Source organism: Pteropus alecto, unplaced genomic scaffold (assembly GCF_000325575.1).
Source record: "Pteropus alecto unplaced genomic scaffold, ASM32557v1 scaffold226, whole genome shotgun sequence".
NCBI classification, from domain to species: Eukaryota; Metazoa; Chordata; class Mammalia; order Chiroptera; family Pteropodidae; genus Pteropus; species Pteropus alecto.
The window spans coordinates 4,162,142-4,179,642 of NW_006440132.1; the positions used below are offsets into that span (position 1 = coordinate 4,162,142).

The 17,501-nt window shown below is 36.4% G+C and overlaps 1 protein-coding gene across 1 annotated transcript in view; it reads left to right on the top strand.

Moving 5' to 3' along the window:
- Positions 1-17,501, top strand: part of ASTN2 (astrotactin 2) — a 787,984-nt gene that overhangs the window by 254,925 nt on the left and 515,558 nt on the right. The window lies entirely within an intron of this gene.

Below are 17,501 nucleotides of genomic sequence, written 5' to 3' on the forward strand. Positions count from 1 at the left end.
TCGGCACAACTCTGGGTATTAGAGCAGCTTTGTTTTTCTTTTTCCTTCATTTCTTAAAAAAATTATTTACTTTTTTCCCATCCCCCTAAGCTCTTTAAAACCCTAAGCTTGTCCAAGGAAGAAAAGAAGGAGTGCAAATAGCAAATTGAATTTAGTTCATTTCAATTGGATCTGAGCTAATTAAATTTGACATTTGTTTTGAGCCCTTTGTGTGTAGGCCACAGAGTATAATGGACCTTTCCCAATAAAGGGGATACTGAGGTTCCTCATCCCAGATAGAGTCTCCTTCTGTCTCTTCTTCACCTGACCGAGGCCTTTATTTCTCTGATAACCTCACTGTTTCATCAGCAATATTTAACTGTCACACTGTCCACAAGAGGTATAGAGGAAGAGCATTGGATATACTCATGTATTTATTGTCATGTCCTAGACATATGACCTTACACATCAGTTATGTGACATTCTACTTAATTTTTTGTATGTCATGGTGGTGGCAAATGGACCTACTTAAATGATGAATAGAAAAGTGTTTTTTTTTTCCGATCTGAAACACACGCACACAAACACACGCGTGCACACACACACACACATACACCGATCTCAAACACACGCACACAAACGCACGCGTGCGCGCGCACACACACACACACACACATACACACACACACATGGACAACATACTCTTTGTGAGAATAGTCAAGGTCATCTGACAACCTAATGGCCACAGGACAACTATGAGGCCATGGAAGGCAGCAGATCTCTGTGTCAGCCTCAGTTGGAAAGGGGGATTTAGGAAAGATTTTGTAGCCCAGCTCCCTCTGATGCTTCCTGATATCACCATTCTCTATCATTGCATTGAGCAGAATGAGACATTTCTGATGGAATCTTGTACCTTAGCCTTGTCTCTTGCTATGATGGTCCAAAGTGGCAAAGATCATTCAAGATAGCAGTGATTCTTGATTATTTGTTTGCCTATTTAATTTTTTTTGTTCTTGTGTGGCCAGGAAGGTGCATGGAAGCTAGACACCAGTGCTTGCATTATGCCTCACAAGAATCTGTTTTCACCACAATTTGCATAGGTCCACAGAGCCTACAATCCTTTTTCAGTTTCAACTCACTCACTACAGAGTTAGGCCGGATGCTTTGTTTCTCTTATGCAATGATCTTACCTTCACTCTCATGCCTCCCCCCACCTGCACATGTCTAATCTATAATTCTGACCATTCTCTTTGCTCCCAGGAGAGTTGGAGCTAGCCCCTACTATGTGTTGCCACAGCTACCTCATTGACCTTTGGAAGTGGTCTTATCAAAATTCATTCTGTCACCTTATTTCTTAACTATTTCCTCTATCCAAATGTGAGTTCCTTGATGGGAGGGATTATATCTTATTGATAGTTATACCCCTAATGTACTGGACAGGTTTGACATGTAGTAGGTATTCAGTAAATGTGTTGAGTAAGCATATGAATAAGTGAATAAAATAAAACTATAAGTATTTGCTCAGTACTCCAATGTTTATGGCATTCTTTTAGGCCTTAAAACAGTATTAAGAGTAGATAATATTCCCATTAGAGATGTAAGATTTAAGAGTTTAAAGAGGTCAAGTGACTCACCCAGGATCACAGTTAGTTGTTATTGCTGTATAATTAATGATCCCAAGATTGTGGCTAAAAACAACTGTTCATTTTGCCTACAATTTTATGGGTTAGAAATTCAAGTAGGGCTTAGCTGGGCAGTTCTTGCTTGAAGTTTCTCATGTGCTTTCAATCAAATGTCAAGTAGGGCTGCAGTCATCTGAAGACTCAGCTTGGCTAGGCATCCTGCTGGTCCACTGGCGTGGCTGGCATTTGATACTAGTTGTTTCTAGGAGCTCTGCTAGGGTAGTTGGTCCCTTTTATAAGTGACCACTCCAACATGATAGTCTCTGGCCAGTCAGGCTTCTAGGACGGTGGTGACTGGCTTCACTCAGTGTAGCCCTCCCCAGAGAACTGGGTGAAGCTACTTGACCTCTTCTGACCAAGCCTTGAAAGACAGTATAGCCTCACACCTGCCATTCTGTTCCTCAAAGCAGTGAAAAGCCCATCTAGATTCAAGAATAGGAGACTTCATCTCTCAGTGGGAGGTGTACCAAAGAATTTGAGGGCTATGTTTAAAACCAGCACAGTAACAGAATTAAAGAACCAAACTCCAAATCCAATCTTTTTTTTTTTTGCATTTTCTGATAATATATATAATGAATTTTGAATACACAAAATAATTCAGAGCTAATGAAATAGATCAATGAGTGTCTCAGTTCTCCAGATTGCTACAGAAAGAATTATTCTGCTAACATCACAACTTATGATAAATTGTTGAATTATCTTTGTTCCAATGTCATGCCTGAAATGTAGAGAAGGGAGAGCACTTATCTGTCTGGGATGACCTCTCTGCCCTTAAATACGACCAATAAGAAGAGGACCGTTTGGAAACAATGTCTTAGACAAAAGTACACATCTTAGTTATGCATTTAACCAGGAACAGGATGCTGGCCTAAATCTAATAAATGCCATAGACTGGTTTACATTTTAAAACATAAAATGATTTATGTTTATTAAAGAAAGTTTGTAAAATTCCTAAAAATGCAACCAGAAAAATACAAAATTTCTTTGATGCCATCATCCAAATACTACCAACATTTAAATTTTGCTTTAATTTCTTTCTAAGCATGATTTATATTTTTATATGCAATTTGAAAATTAACTTTACTAAGGTGTATTTTATGTACAATAAACTGTATCCATTGTAGAGTGTACAATTCAATGGAGTTTAGATGTATACTCCAGTGAACATTTCCATCATCCCCAAAAGATTCCTTGTGACTTTTGTAGCTCATCATTCTTTTCACCCGCATCAGGCAACAATGGATCTGCTTTTTCTCATTATCACTTGGATTTGGCTTTTCTGGGTTGCATATATATGGAATTATATAGTATATGTTTTTTTGTGTCTAGTATCTTTTCACTCAGCTTAATGATTTTGAAGTCTATCTGTATTGTCGCACATGTCAGAAGTTCCTTTTTAATGTTAAATAGAATTCCATTATATGGATATGCTTTATTTTATGTATTCACCTGTTAATGGACATTTCGGTTGATTCTAAATTTTTACTCTTGTGGAATAACCTGCTATGGACTTTTATGTACATGTCTTTGTGTGGACATGCTTTTATTCCTTATTAGTAAATAACTAGCAATGGAGTATCTGGGTCATATTGTTGTCACAGTTTTAACCTTTTGAGAAACAGTATTTTTCAAAATAGGTGCATGATGTGCATTCTCATCTGCAGTGTATAAGAGTTTCACCCACTCCAAATCTTGTCAAAATTGGTAAGACTATTTTGATCTATTTTCAGAATTTAGCCATGTGAATGGTTGTGTCCTTGTATTTCACTGTGGTTTAATTTTCATATTCCTTTTGACTAAAGGGGTTGATCAGCTTTTCATGTGTTTATTGCCATTTGTTTGTTGAAATATTTCTTCAAATCGCTTTCCAATTTTTTTTAACTGAGTCTTTTTTGTTCTTTTTGTAGAATTAACAGGAGTCTTTATATATTCTGGATAGAGTACTTTGTTAGATATATGTATTACAGATATTTTCTCCTATTCTGTGGCATGCTTTTACTTTACTTTTGTTTATTTTATTTTTACTTTAACTTTTTTTCATTTTTATAAAGTTTTATAAACACACACACACATGTATATTTTTTCTTTTACGGTTCATGCATTTGGTTTCCCATCTAAAATCTTCGCCTACTCCAAGATCACAAAGAATTTTCTTCTGTTTTCTTCTAAAGGATTTATAGTTTTAGCCTTTACATTTATTTCTGTGATCCATTTTGAGTTACTATGTGTACATGGTATGAACTAAGAATTCGTTCTGAAATTTTATTTTCCAGTTTTTTGCTGCCTATATAATTCACTTTTGTATATTAATCTTTGATCTTTCAACCGTGCTAAGGTCACTTATTTTGGCATATGGCTTTCCAGTTGTTCCAGTACTGTTTGTTGAAAAGACTTTCCTTTGATAACGATAAAAAATTAATTGTATATATTTCTGAACTCTCTATTCTGTTTCATTGATTTCTATGTCTGTCTTTTAGCTGATAGTATACTGTCTTGGTTACTATAGTTTTATAGTAAGTCTTGGCAACAGGTAGCAAATTCCTCCAATTTTATTCTGTTTTAAAATTGCTTGGCTATTTTCCCTTGGGAATAAATGAAAATTATTTGCACTTCCATATAAATTTTAGAATCATATTGTAAATTTCCCCCCCAAAATTGCCTACTGGGATTATAACTAGGATTGCATTAACCTATAAGTAAACATGATGCGGGGAAATTACATCTTCACAATATTGAGTCTTAAATCCACAAACATGGTATGTATATCTCAACATTTCTTTAGGTTTTCTTTTCTTTTAACAGTTTTCAGATGTTTTCATGGAAGAGACCTTGCATCCCTTTTATTAAACATATTATTAAATATTTCAAAGTTTCTTGCACTATTACAAGTGGAATTTGTTTTGAAATTTTATCTTCCAATTGTTTGCTGCCTATATATAAAAATATAATTAAATTTGTATATCAATCTTTTATCTTTCAACCTTGCTAAAGTCACTTATTTTAATAGCTGTTTTGTAGATTCCTTGTGATTTTTTGAAACAATTGTGTCGTCGATAACAAATATAGTTTCATGCCTTCTTTTCTAATCTTTATGCTTAAAAATATTACTTTTTCCATATTGAAATGGTTAGAGCAAGGATGTCTCTATATGTTTGATTTGCAGCAGTTTGACTATAAGCAGAGGGTCCTCACCCTGCCACACCCGCATTCCATGTTTTTCCTGTTTGCTGTCCCGAGCTTTGTGAATTTGCAAGTGTATATTTTACACTAAATATGATTAATTTCAATCATTATTTCTTTAATTTTTTTTTAACTCTCTTCTGTCCCCTCATCTTCCGAGACTCCTATTATCTATATTTAGAACTTTCGATGTTGTTCCACGAGTTCCTTAGATACTGCTTAACTTTTTTTTTTTTTTTCAATCTTTCTTTTCTCTCTTCTTCAGATTAGGGAATTTCTGTTAATCTATCTGCAAGGCCAATGATCATTTTCTATGTTATCTCCATTCTGTTAAAGTCCGTCTATTTTTTCAAATTCATATATCTGTTTCATTTTTTCAGTTCTAAAATCACTTGCTACACACGCACACACACACACACACACACACACACATACCCATATATAATTTTTCTTCCAATAACTTTTATATTTTATATTCATTATCATCTTTTTCTTACCTAATTGAGTATACCTATACTAGTTTTGTTAAAATCCTTGTGCATCTAGATTATCTTAGGTTGGCTTTGCTGATTGTCTTGAGAATAGATGAAATGTTCCTGATTCACTATATGTTGGATAATTTCATACTGAGTTCTAGAAATTGTGAATTTATTATATGAAGATTTTTCGATTCTCTTTCTCCAAAGAATATTGATGTTTTGTTTTTTCAGGCAGTTAACTTAGTTAGACTCCAGCTGTCTTGCCTCTGGTGAGCAGCATCTCAAATCTCACTTGTTTTATTTTCTTTAGCTGGGCTGGTTGGAGTCTGCCTTACACGTGGGTGGTTTAGAGGTCAGCAAAGATGTAGGCAGAGATTGCACACAGATTGTAGGTCTCACCTTTCCTGGGTTTCTCTCTCATTCTCTGGTGGACTTGATTGATCTAGGGTCTGTCCACTGGGTCCTTAGCCCAGAAAGACAGTATATTTTTCTCTTTTTCTCTTGGTGTTTCAGTGGCCCTGAGCCATATTGAAACTGTGACCTACCTTTGGGCCTAAGCTTGAGACATTGGAAATTCACCCTATGTTGCCTGCTTTCTCCAAGTTTCCTCTCCTTTCTAAAATGCACCTGCTTTATTTACTTTCCAGAGCCCTTAAATAGTGTTTGTTTGTTTTTTCTTTTTTCTTTTGTATTTTGTCCAGGTTTTAATGTTGTTATCAGAAGGAAGGTAGGTCCATTAATATCTTACTCCTTTATGTCATAAGCAGAACCTCCGCTGTATTCAGTAGTATTCATTTTACAATATAGATTCTATGTTTTTGACCCTCTTTTTTTTACTTTTCAAAAATTAAGTTTATTGGGGTAACATTGGTTAATACAATTATATAATTTTCGGGTGTACATCATAATTTGACATCTGTATATTCTATTGTGTGTTTACCACCCAAAGTTCAGTTTACCCTCTTGCTTAAAATTAGTATTAAACTCAGGTATTTTCTATAATATCATGATCAAGGCCCATTTAATATTCAAACATAATTAACCGTTCCCCTCCAGTTGTCCATTAAGATTATTTTCCATTTTCTTATATTTATAAATAACATCGCAGTGAGTATGTTGCTGCATCAGTCCCTTTTTGTATTTAGGGTGGTATCCTTAATGTGAATTCCCAGAAGTGGTTCAAGAGAGATGGACATTTTTAAGGCTTTTTTTATATTGCCAAATTGCTTCCCAAAAGGGCTGTACAAATTTTGCACTGCTTGCAGCAATTTAGGAAAATAATTATTTCATAAAACCCTTTCCAGCACTGGATATTATTAAATGAAGAACTAACATTTCTATTTCAAAAGATGAAAAATTATAACCAAGGATTTACGAAGACTTATACATTTAATAGCATAACAGTTTAATGCCAGAAGATAGATTTTTCTAGTTTTATGACTGGAGACTCTAAAATGAAATAGATGTATTGAGAGAGGAAGTCTCTGAAAGAATGAAATTCTGAACAAATAATCAAAGGGAATTACAATGAAGGAATAATTAGCGAAGCATAGAGGAAGATATATTTGCACAGCAAACTAAAAGATAGAAAAAAGGCCAAAAATGTATAACAGTTTAGTTCAAACTTATGAAAATACTCCCAGAAAGGCTGAGACTTCAAATTTGTCAAAGTATAGTGGGCAAATTTAAAAGAAAACAAACGCAAATTTTTTCAAATAAACTTTTAAAATTGCTTTTGTAACACTAAGAACAAGAAAATGATTGTCCCGTTGCATGAAACAACTGAAACCTTATTATCAGATGAAAGTATAAACAAAATTCGTTATGAATCTGTCAGATCTGTCACTTATATCAAGAAAAAAAGTTGAAAACTAGGAGGGGAGAATGAAGATGTTTCATAGGAATGGAATGCTAACACACAGAGGAGGTTCTAAGTATTTACTTTGAAGTGTCTGTCTCAATTTCAGTCTGCAGACTGAAGCAAATTACTTCTCCATGGCTAAAATAATTTGAAGATATGTTTTCAGAACCACAGAGTTAGTTATACTCATGGAGGAATCAAGGTTTTAGGTAGTGAAGCTTCCAAAATTCTGAAGAAGGACAAATCTTACTCTGCTTTCAAATAGGTCATGAAGCACTTTTGGAAACTTCAATTTCAATTCTCAGGAACAATAAGGTCAGTTTACATAGTGAGCTTGTGGGAAGAGAAGTTGGGAATACTAGAAGCCACCATGGGTTCGCTAAGAATAAATCATGACAGGCAAACTGCATTTCTACTTTGGGTAGTTTTGTTGCACAAGCAGATCAGGGAGATATCACAGACACAGGATATCTGAGTCTTAGCAAGATATTTGACAGAGCTTCTCATAAGTGTATTAATTTTTGCATGTACTTATATGAATATTCATTTTATCTCCCCAATTAGCACAGACTCTACAATGGCAAGGAATATTCCTGTTTTCCTCCCCAGTGCATCTTCACTTCCTGGTGCATAGACTATCAACAGATAGTTACTGAATGAAGAATATGCTTTTATTTTCTAATGGGAAAGCTGTAGACTGCTTGGTAGCATAGTCAGATGGTTTGTATTTAGTCAATTACATATTCCCAAAGAATTTTTTGTTAAGGGACTGATGTCAAGCTGAAGACAGTCCTCTAGCCATGAGCTGTCAAGTTCTGTTCTCCATCCAGTTCTCTTCAACAGTAATGTCCTGGCCTTAGATAAAAGAAGACCTGGCTTGGGATAGTGGGAATAGCAAGGACCAGTTAGACTTTTCAACCCATCCCTCTCCTTACTGACTGTTTGGTCTTTGGACAAACAATCCCTACAAACATCAGTTTCTTAATATTTAAAACAAGGATATCAACATCAACCTAATTTTACTCTTACACATACTGTATAATTTTCTACATACATAAATTTCTAGCCTGCAGCTTGACATGTTGTAAACACTCAGTAACTATTTGTTCCTTTTCTTACCTCCTGCTCCTTTTCTTATTTACCCAAATCATACAGGGCATGTAGTCAGGGGATAGGGGAAATATGAGATCATAAGATTAGGACCAAAAAATAGCTTGAGACACTAGAAGAAAGGGCCAAAATATACAGATACAATTCGATAATACAAAATGTTTTTTACCTTGGTTTAGAAAAATCAATTCTACAAACATAGGATGGGAAAGACCAGATATTTGCAGTGCATGTGAACAAAGAACTGAGGACATATTGAATACCAGTCAGCTGCCAGTAAAGCAGAAGCTGTCCTGGGCTGCATATTATTAAATCCAATGTTCACAGAAAAGAAGATGATAGTCCATTTCTGCTCTGTCTGAGTTGGATCACACCTGAATTATCGTGCCCGATTCTGGACATCAAAACTCAAAAACGACTTGGGAATATTGGAATATGGTGAAAAGAATTTGCAAAATAAATTTAAAATATAGAATGCATATCAAAATCACTAAGATTGGAAAACAGTATAATACCCAATGTTGTAGTGAAATAATCACCCCTATATACAACCGATCAGAATGAAATTGATATAACTTCTCTGGAGGACATCTTGACAATATGGATCAAAAACTTTAAATATGTCAATATCCTTGGACCCAGCAATTTGTCTTTTTATTCTTGAAAAAATTCTGTACATGGATGCACAGGGATATGTAGAAAGATTTGTCTTTAGGAACATGCAATGCAGTATTATAGTGAAAAATTGGAAACAATATAAAATGTAAACAATAGAAAATTGATTAAATAAATGATGATACATTGATGCAGTGGGATGAATATATTGCAGGCATTAAATGATATTGGGGTCAATACTTAATGACATGGGAAAAAGCATATGATGTATTTTATTTAGCTTAATTTTATGAATGAGCTCAGTTCATTTTCCAAAATAAAATAAAAAGAGAAAGGTAAACAAAAAGAAGAAAATCTCAGTATTCAGACATTAAGACATTGGTGGATATAGGTATAGATATAAGTATAGATGAAGACATTGATAAACATATAAATTTAGATATAGATCTAGATGTGTACATATATACATATATGTGATATATGCAATTTACATAATAGCGAATGTGCCAAGCATGTAGTTGGATCCCAATATATATTTCTGATATACATGAATGAATAAATATATGCTCAAATATTTTGAACAAAACTTATGTACTCACATCATAACACAATAAAATCCAGTTGTAAAATCATATGCATATAAATGCCATGGTTAAAAACTAGAAATAAGGGAAATTAGTTGGAAATGATATTTTCTTCTTTGTGCTCTTTTTATTTTTTCTAATTTTCTACAATAAATATGCATTGACTTTGTAATCCAAAATGGTCATAATTTTTATAAAGCATATGGTATAAGGAGTGTTGAAGGTATTAGTGGGACTACTTAGCTTGGATGGAAAGATTCTGATGGGTGCATGAGCAATCTTCAGAGAGCTGAAGGAACATTGTATGAGGTTATGAAACAGCCTGAGCATGGAATTCCAAAAGGCTGGACAGAATCTAGAAGGTGGAAATTATAGGGTACTTGATTCTTAGCCAGCATCACAGACCCAAATCAGCTCTTTGATGCTATTGTACCTTCTAGATCTGCCTCTGTATTGTAGTCTCTGCCATTTATGAGCTATGTGACCTTGAGCATGTAATTTGTAGTGTGTTCGATCCTCACTGTCCTCATCTTTGAAATGAGGATTACAAAACCTACCTCATCCAATTATTGTGAGGGTCAAATGAGTTGCTATCTTTGGGACGAAAGTAAAGGTATGTTAAGTGTTATATAATATTTTCTAGATGTTAATAGCAGTTTCAGTCTTATAGTACATTAGTAACAGGACAGACTTAGGATTTGGGTCTCTGGACCTAGTTTATCTTTCCAATGCCCAGTACTGCCGTGTGGTGACAGGTTAGGAGGAATGTGGATATTTTTGTACGACTGAACAAGGAGAATATTCTTGTTGCCTACTGCCTCATAATACACCACCCCAAACTTAGCGCCTTAAGACAACAACAATCTTATTATGCTTATGGATTCTAGGAATTGGGAATTCATAAATGGAAAAGGGAAGATAGGTTATTTAAGCTTTACAATGACCAGAACTCAGCTGGAAATACTCAAACATCTGTAAGTGGCTCAGATAGCTAGGGGCTGGAATCAACTAGAAATTTATTCTATCACATTTTGCCACCTGGACTGGGTTGTCTCGAAAGATGAGCTCAGTTGGGAACATTGACTGGACCACTTACACTTGTCTTCTCCATGTGACTAAGACTTTTCACAGCACAGTTAAGCTTGATTGGAAAACTTCTCCTCCATAGATACAGTTCTTTGGGCCAAAATTTGAGGATACCTTCTTTTTTGAGTAGATAATCATCTCTGAGATGGTCATATTACACTAAAGGTCAAGTGAGGGTTGAGCTTAAACTGCAGCAATAAAGACAATCTATTTTTAAAATTAAACATAACTTTTATTAAGTGTCCTTTTTATTACCAAGCATTAAATGTTCACTGAAAGAAAATTATAAAATGCAGATGAGCAACAATAAGGAAAAAATTTAAATACTCCAGATCTTACTACTCAAAGAATAACCAATGGAGCACCTTGTATTTGTTTCAGTATATTTTATGTGTGTATACATGCATATATTTGCATACATTATGTGCGTGCATATTTTTCAAAAGATAATGGGATTGTTTGCACTTTTAGTTTTGCAATATGCTTTTAAAAAATTCATTGGGGTGACATTGGTTAATAATGTCATACAGGTGTGCAATTTGATTATACATCTTATGTATATTGCATTGTGTGTTCATCACCCAAAGTTAAATTTCTTTCCATCACATATTTGACCCCCTTCACCCTTATCTATCTTGCCCCGACTTTCCCTCTGGTAATCGCTAAACTGTTGTCTGTGTCGATGAGTTTTTGTTTGTTTATCTTGCTTATTTATTGCTTTCAGTTCTGTATCCCACATATGAGTGAAGTCATGTGGTTCTCAACTTTTTCTGTCTGACTTATTTCTCTTAGCATGATAATCTCAAGATCTATCCATGTTGTTGCAAATGGCAGTATTTTATCTTTTCTTACGGCTGAGTAATATTTCGTTGTATATATGTACCACATCTTTTTTATCTAATCATTTATCGAAGTGCACTTTGGTGGTTTCTATGTCTTGGCCACCATGAAAAATGCTGCAATAAATATCAGGATGCATATATCTTTATGGATAAATGTTTTCAAAAGTTTCGAGTGGATACCCTGAAGAGGGATTGCTGGGTCATATGGTAATTCTATTCTTAATTATTTGAGGAAGCTCCAAACCATTTTCCAGAGTGGCTGTACCAATTTACATTCCCACCAGCAGTGTATGAGGGTTCCTTTTCCTCTGCATCTTCTCCAACACTTGTTATTACTTGTCCTCTTCATGACCAATATGCTTTTTAAAACTTAGTTTTAAAAACTTACCTTAGATCCTGAACATCTCAGAATAGCTATTATTTTTCTTTATTTTTTTGAATTAAGACATATTTGGTTTTTTTTTGTTACACATACTCAGCATTCCCAAGCTACGTATTCACACCAAATATCAGCACGTGTGCATAAATTTACCTGCGTGGAATCAGTCTTTGCATTCTTCTCTGTATACTTTTACTCTCAACAACTTATTATGGAGAGGTTTTACATGTCAATAAATATAGATTTATGTTGCTGTATTTAATGATCTCATCAAAGTCTATTTTAGAGATGTGCTATCTTTTTATAAAATCAGTTCCCCATAATTGGGCCTCTAGTCATTTCTATTTTTTTCTGAAATTATATGTTTAATTATATTTTACCATAAATACTTTTTAACCGTAAAGATCAATTTCTAAAAATTCACCATGAATCTCAAGAAAACTGCAAAATCTTCTTTCCTAGGGGATCAGATAAACCAGGGTTTGAATCCAAGTCCTGCCACTTATAGGTTGCCTGATGGCAGATATAAGTACATCTGCCTCTCTCAACTTCTGCTTCCACATCTGGAGAAACAGTAATATGTGCCACCTTTGGGTAAAGTGCTGGGCACTGTGTCCGGCATATAGTGGTGCCTGATGGCAGGTAGTAGTTGTAGTCAGTGTATCTCCGAGGGGTGGATGTATATGAACATCTGCAGTTTTAGCCCTAAAGCTCAGAGCAATAGTGAGTTGTGTGGAAAGTTTTGGCCACTTTTGTCCTCTTTTCATGACTTAAACCATTTGTATTCTCTGGATAAGGTTGGGGGTCAGATGGGTTTTTGCATTCCCAAGCTACATATTTCTCTATCTGGTGCACTTCTGGGCAATCTAAAAATGCAATATCGCTGTCACCAGCTGCAGGAAGACACAGAGCCTGAATAATTTAACATGTCACCACCATCCATCATGATACCCAGAGTATGGGAGATGGAGTGTGGAGAGGTGGGCCTACCAGAGCCTGGCAGAACAGGTTTGTGGACAGGGAAGCCCATTCATAAGAAGTAGACTTACAAAGCAATGAGTTAATTTTTACAGGCCCAGGAAAGACCATGTATCCTAGCTCCTCCTCCAGCCTTTCTCATAATACGACTTTCAAGTAGTTCAGAAGTCTCAATTTGCTCCAGAGTAAATATGAGCTCAGGTTCCTAATTTGCCACAAAATATCTGTATCACCTTGGAGAAGCCTCTAAATACCTCTGAATATCTCAGTTAATCTATCAGCAAAATTGAGATAATTCCTAAGAATTATTTCGTTCAAATTTGGAGCTTCGCCATTAGAGTTTAGCATCATGCCAGGAAAATCTTAATTGCTTCCTTACTAGAAAGTAAGCCCCAGGAAGTCAGGAAGTTTTTGTCTGTTTTATTTACTGCAGCATTCTCAATGCCTAGGATAGTGTTCAGTACAGAATAGACAGTTGATAATTATTAAATGAATGAATAAACTAATGAGTGAGTGTTGTGTTTTTTTGAGGTGACCAGTGGGTCCAGGACAGGCTGAATTGTCACCCTTTGCATCCTCAAACATTACATCTGGACTTAGGATGCTTGAGCTTGCACTTTTCAACGTGGCTCTGTAATGCATCCCCTCTGTGTCTCAACTTCCCTGCTCCCTTTCTGAAGGTCACAGTTCACACATTCCCCCATTCGACATTTCTGTCTTCAGTCAGTCTTGTGATGTCACAAAGAGAACAGAAGGTCTATTATTTTTAAACATTGTATTTATCGAGATAATATTTATACAACAGAACATGAACCATGAACTCTTTTGAAATGTATAATTCGTTGCCATTTAGTACATTCACAAGATTGGGCAACTATCACCTGTATCTAGTTCTGAGACATTTCCATCACACCAGAAGGAAATCCCATACTCAGACATTTACTCTCTATATCTCTTCTCCCTCTGCCCATCCTTGGCAACCACCACTTTCTGTCTCTATGGGTTTACTTTTTGGGGATGTTTTTTAATATAAACAGAATCATATAATATATGGCTATTTATGTCTGACTTCTTTCACTTGGCAGAATGTTTGTAAGACTCGTCTACATTGTAACGTGTCAGCGTTCCCTTTTGTGGCTGGATAATATCCCAATGTATGTACATACCTCATTTTGTTTATCTCTTTATCAGTTGATGGACATTTTGGTTTTTTTTCCCACCTTTTTGCTGTTGTAAACAGTGCTCCTGTGAACATTCATGTACAGATATTTATTTGAATACCCTATCTTCAGTTCTTCAGGGATATCCATAGGGGCAAAATTGCTAGATCATGTGGTAAGTTTGTGTTTAATTTCTTGAGGTACTCTCAATCTATTTTCCGCAATGGTTGTGCCATTTTGCATTCTCACCAGTAATATCTGATAGTTCCAATTTCTCTATATCCACTCCAACACTTGTTATTTTTTCAATATTTTGATTATGGTCAGCCAAGTGGATATGAAGTGGAGTCTCATTGTGGCTTTGATTTCCATTTCCCTAATGACTCATCCTTTCATGAGAACAGAGGGTTTTGAGTGAGAAAAAAGCCAGGTTCAAACTTGGGGTTCTGCCATTAGTAACTTGTGTCATCTTGGATAAACAACATTGAGATTCTGAAGCCTGGTTTGCCCTCAGTAAAATTGGGATGATTCTTACCTCTCAGACCCTCTGTGATGCATAGATGGGATATTGCACATAAAGTGCCTAGAGCAGTGCATATCACACTGTGATGTGTGCTTAGCTGATCTTCATGGCACCTTCCCAGTCCATGCAGAACCAAAAGAACCAGGGGCTCATGGAATAAGGGCAAAGGACCCAATGGTTCCTCTCCTTTTCTCTTGCCAGTCTCTGATCATTCTCACTTTCTCCCAGCTCCTAAATGGAACTACTTGAGCATCCCTGAATAATTAATGGCTGCACTTTAGTTCACTAAATCAACAATTTCATATTAAAATCCTAGTAAAGGGGTTCTTTTTCTATCTATCTGAATCATCTCCAAGTCAGTCTGTAATTGGCCTGTGGCCCCTTCAGATTATGTGGAGACTCAGAGGCTATACACCTTGGGTGGCTGCCACCACTCTAGGATGTCACAAAAGGCAGGGAGTCACCACTCCCACCTAGCAGTTCTTCCTTTTCTTCTATTAAACTCTAATACCCTGATTTCTTCCTTCAGAAGTGCATTACTTGTCATGGCTCATGGATTAAGCCAATGTAGAAACCTGCTAGACTCCAAATGCCTTAGGGCAGAGACAATGACTATTGTCTTTTAATAGAATCTGAGCTATACCATTTTTCATCCAAGTCTCATTAAAAAATGATTCAACACCTTAGTGGGGCTTGTGGCTTACTCATCTCTCTCCTGTGCCCAGATTCTGATCCTTAATTATGCTCAGTAATAATGGTCGTGTAAGTACCTCCAAAACCGTGTTCTCCAATATGGTGGGCACTTGAAATGTAGCTAGTCTATATTGTGGTGTACCTCAAGCATAAAATATACACTGGATTTTGAGAACTTGTTGTGCAAAATATATAAAATATTCCAGCATGATAGTTGTAGTTAATTACTTGTTAAAGTGACAGTATTTTGAATATATTCAGTTAAATACAATATATCGTGAAAATTAATTTTACCTGTTTATGGTTGCTAGAACATTTAAAATTGCATGTGTGGCTTGTAACAAATCTTGTCTGCCATGTTCACCATGGCAGGACCATAATAGGTCATTTTTTTTGAGAAAGGAAGAAAGAAGAGAAAGCAGGAAAGAGGATGGGAGGGAGGGAGGAGTTAGCTGGAACATCTCAAAGTACTGGGGCGGCATTAAAGGGGATGTGAGAAGAGCCTGGGGCAGACTCCAGATAGGCACGGATCCCTCTCTTTTTCTCTGCTGCCCATAACACAGCAGGAAGTACGACAGATGCTTCTTGTATATGTGGCAACTATTTTATCAGACGCCTTTATTTCTCCTTGGCCAAGAATTATGTGTAGATGAGCAAAACTCCTCCTTCCCTCCTTCCCTCCCTCTTTTTTTTTTTTCGCTTTCTTCCTTCTATCCTCCCTCTCTCCCTTGCTTTCTTCTTTCCTTCCTTTTTCTGTAACAGCGAAATATGTTAAAGGCAATTTAAAATGCCCTGCTGGCCTCCACAGAGCCCTTCCACTGCTTCCAGAATCTCCACGGTGCCCTTGCCAACTCCATTTTGAACAGGGAACTGTGTCTGGTATAATCTGGATAGTTACCTGCTATCTCCAGGCCCAACCCTTAGTTGCTAGGGATTGGAGAGGTTTTCACTAAGGGGCAAGGACAGACCGTGACCAAAGACACATCTGGGGACAAAGATAAGAAATTTTTGTTTCTTGTACTCCCATCCATTTCAACATACTATCTCAAAGGAGGGACAGGGCAGGTAGCAATTTTTTTTTCCATTTTACAGTTAATTAACTTGAGATACAGTGTCACAAGTAGTTAAACATTTGAGCTTGGTTGTCAGTCACATTTGGGTTCCAAGTCCGACTTCACTGATTATTAGCAAATCGCTTTCCTTTTCTGAACTTCGGTTGCTTCATCTGTAAAGTGGGCATCGTGAAACCTCCCCCCATGAGTTGGGAATGACTTGGCACCTCGATGTGTAAAGGATAATCTGCTTTCCCCAAGGTTCCCTCTTGAGCTGTTTCTAGACAATTTACATACCTGAGAGCCCAAATTTGGACCTGCGCAGACTAGCCTTGAATCCTAATTCTCCTACTCATCCTCTGTGTGACTTTCAGCAAGTAACTTTGCCCAGCCATGTCTTTTTTTTTTACCTAGTTTGTTAGTTACACCTTCTTTATGCGTAGAGCATGATGAGGACTGTATGCAATATTGTAGACATCACCTAGGTACATAGTAGATTGTTTAGCAGGCTGCTAGAATGGAATGAATGAATGAATGAATGAATGAATGCACAATAACGGTATTGCAGAAAGTGTCTGCAAGTGGGCTTTCTGTATACTGAACGTCACTTCAAATGCCCTACCGAAAGAAATGACATAGGAAATCCTTTTATGTGTTGACAACATTTTCCTCAAATGTATATTTTTCTTTTCCTCAGGTAGACTCTTTGAATAGGCAATAGGTTTGCATGGCACTTGAATAAAAAGTTATGAAATGTTTATAGAGAAAAGTTGTCTCCCTCTATCCCTATACTTGATCCACGGACTTCTCCATCCAGGACAATCACTTTTACCAGATCCCCGAATCTCCTCCCAGAGACAGTCTGTTGATGTGGTGTCTGAAGCACCATCCACTAAACATTTTCCAAACCAAAGTTCATCTTTCTCTCTGCCCACCACATGCCCCCAACATGCTCTGAAGCTCTCCTCTCAATGTTTCCTCTCTAGGGTAAAGAGTTTATCATTCCTTTAATTTCTCTCTTTCCATATCCTATCCTTTTTTTTTTTTTTTGTAACAATAAAAAAAACACAGAAAAGCACAAAGAAAATAGAAGTTCTCCATACGCCTCCCTGCAGAGTTAACTGCTTTAGTATTTGGTATATTTCTTTTTAGCCTGTTTTTATCATTTTGGTAATCAGCATTGCTCTTTGCCCCTCCATGTTCCTCCGAGTTTGCCTCTGAAGCGCTCTTGCCCCCATCTCCTCCTTCCGGTCCTTACCGCCTCTGGCTTCACCTAGACCCTCATCTCCCCTCACCTG